This window comes from Rissa tridactyla, unplaced genomic scaffold (genome assembly GCF_028500815.1).
Source record: "Rissa tridactyla isolate bRisTri1 unplaced genomic scaffold, bRisTri1.patW.cur.20221130 scaffold_63, whole genome shotgun sequence".
Classification (NCBI taxonomy): domain Eukaryota; kingdom Metazoa; phylum Chordata; class Aves; order Charadriiformes; family Laridae; genus Rissa; species Rissa tridactyla.
Window position 1 is genome coordinate 723,371 of NW_026529841.1, and position 2,500 is coordinate 725,870.

At 80.0% G+C, this 2,500-nt stretch overlaps 1 non-coding gene across 1 annotated transcript; it reads left to right on the plus strand.

Annotated features, from left to right (window-relative positions):
• The first annotated feature begins 1,822 nt into the window (after nucleotides 1–1,822).
• LOC128903783 (5.8S ribosomal RNA) lies at nucleotides 1,823–1,975 on the plus strand. The gene has a single exon (XR_008464251.1). It is a non-coding gene; the product is annotated as a 5.8S ribosomal RNA (ribosomal RNA).
• The last annotated feature ends 525 nt before the right edge of the window (nucleotides 1,976–2,500 follow it).

Consider the following 2,500-nt stretch of genomic DNA (forward strand, 5'->3'; position numbering starts at 1 on the left):
GGGTACGGCGCGCCGAGCGGCGCGGCGGCGTCCCCCGCCCCCCGTCCCTCTCCTGCCTGGGGAGCCGGGAAGGGGGCTCCGCCGCCGCGCTCGCCCTCGGCGGGCGAGGCTCGGCAAGCCGGGTGGCGTCCCGCTTTCCCAGCGGGCGGCCCGAGCCACGGCTCTCCTCCCGGGCGCAGCGCCGGGCCAGAGGGAAACCCCGGGCCCCGGGGCCGGAGGACGTGGTTGTGGCGGCGGACGTCGGGCGCGGCCCCCGCGGGCGGACGCTCCCCCGAAGGTGGCAGTGGGGGAGGCACCCCCGCGGGGCCTAAAGTTCGTTTCCCTCGCCCCAGGGCCAGGTACCTAGCGTCCGCGCTCTCGCGGTCCCTTCCCTCGGCGCGTCTCTCGGCGCGTCTCCGGGGGTCGAAGGGCCGCGGGGGCCGGGCGGGGGTTTAAAGACTCGGGCGGCTCGGCGTCGCCCGGGGGGCCGGCCGGCCGGCGGCGGCGGCCGGGAGTTCTCTCTCGCGGTGAGAGAGCCTCTCCCGGACGGCCGTCGCCTGCGACCGCGTCCCGCGGGCGGCCCGTGCCGGGGAGGGGCACCCCTGCCCCCCCCTCTCCGCGGCCCGGTCTCGGCGGAGAGACCGCGGCGCGAGCGGTCGGCCGTGTCCGACCTGCCCGCCTCGGAACGGGCGACCCCGGCGAGGAGCGCGGGCTCCCCGCCGGGGCTCGCGGCGGGTCCCCGCAAGGGGGGGACCCGCCGCCGGGCGGCCCTACGCCCTCCCCCCGCACACCCTGTGCGCGGGGGGGGGGCGGGAAGGGACGCCGCGCCTCCGTCGCAGCGGCTGCGTCGCGCTGCGGCGCCGCTCCTCCCTCCCCCGTCCGGGCGAGCGCTCGGCGTTCTCCCGCCGCTAAGCGCCGGCGAGGGCGGCATCCCGTTGCCCGAGCGGCGGCGTCGCCGCTCGGTCTAGCCGGACGGAGCCCCCCGCCGCCGAGGCCGTCCCGGCCCCGGGCCCCGCCTAGCCGCTTCGCCTCCCCGTCTTCGCCTTCCCGGCCGAGCCGTGCAGGCGGTCGGGGCAAGCGGGGGCGTCCCACTCCCGGTCTCCGCGTGGAAACGGGGAGAGCGGGAGCCGCCCCCGCCTCAGGCGGCCGTCCGCCTTCCGCTCGGCGCGTGCCCGCGGAAGGAGACGGGAAGCGGCGGCGGCGGCGGTGCCGGGGCGGGCGGCCGCCGCGCGGCGGGCCGCCGTCCGGCGGGCCGCGGGCGTCGTGCGTCGCCGGCTCGGGGCGCGTCCGCGTCCGGCCGCGGCGGCGCGGAGCCGCCGAGGTGCCGTCGGGACGGGACCCCGGGGAGGAGTTAGGCTGCCCGTGGCGCGGCGGAGCGGCGCGCGCGGAGGCGCGCGCGCGGGGTAGCCGTCGGGGCCCCCCGCGCCGCCCGCTCGAGGCGGACAGGCGGAGCGGCCGGGCGCGCCGCCGCCTCCGTGCGGAGGCCGGACCGAGCCCGGGCGCCTGGGCCGCCCCCGAAGCGAGCGAGGCGCTTGCCGTCGCCTTCGGCCGGTGGGGAGCGCGGGCTCCCAGGCCCTCGTCGCCTCTCGGGGCGTTTCCTTCCTTCCTTTCTGGCCCTCCTTGGGCGTGCTCGTACGGTCAGTCGAGGCGAGGCCCCTCCGTCTCGCCCCCGTCGCGCCGCGCTCCGCCGTTCTTTCCCCTCCCGCCCCGCGCGGGGATGCGAGGGGAGGAAGGGGGGGCCGGCCGGCGGGGCAGGCGGTTGGGCCGTCCTCCGAGAAGGGGCCGCTCCTGGCGAGCGTTCCCGGCCCTCCCGCGCGCGCGGGGCGGTGCCGAAAGACGAGACAACTCTTAGCGGTGGATCACTCGGCTCGTGCGTCGATGAAGAACGCAGCTAGCTGCGAGAATTAATGTGAATTGCAGGACACATTGATCATCGACACTTCGAACGCACTTGCGGCCCCGGGTTCCTCCCGGGGCTACGCCTGTCTGAGCGTCGCTTTGCGATCAATCGCCGGCTCGGCCGCCGCCCCTTGGCCGGGCGACGGCCGCACAAGCGGCGCGGCTGGGGTGCCTCGCAGGCCCCTCCCGAGGGCCTTCGTCCCCCTAAGTGCAGACTCGGGGAGCGCTCCGAAGCTCCCCGCTCCCGGAGCGCCCGCTCTGCGGAGCTCGTCTCGCCGGTGGTTGGCCGGGGCTCGCCGAGTCCGGTCGGGCCCGGCGCGGCGGTGGGGAGAGACGCCGGTCGGGGGGAGGCGCGGGCCTCGTCCCCGGCCCTCCCGCGCGGGCGGCTGTCTGCGGGTGGGTACCGCGCGGTACCGTGCCGTCGCTGCCGCGCGCGCGCGCGCCGAGCGTGCCGGGGACGGGGGTCATCCCCGTCGCCGCCCCCCCTTCCTCTCCCGTCTCTCCCCGACGACCCGCCGCCCCCCGAGCGCCCGCCGGCGGGTGGGGGGGGAGCGAGGTCGCGGCCGGGCCGGGGCGCCGGCGGCTGCGGCGGCGGCGGCGAGTCGGGCGACGGCCGCGCCCG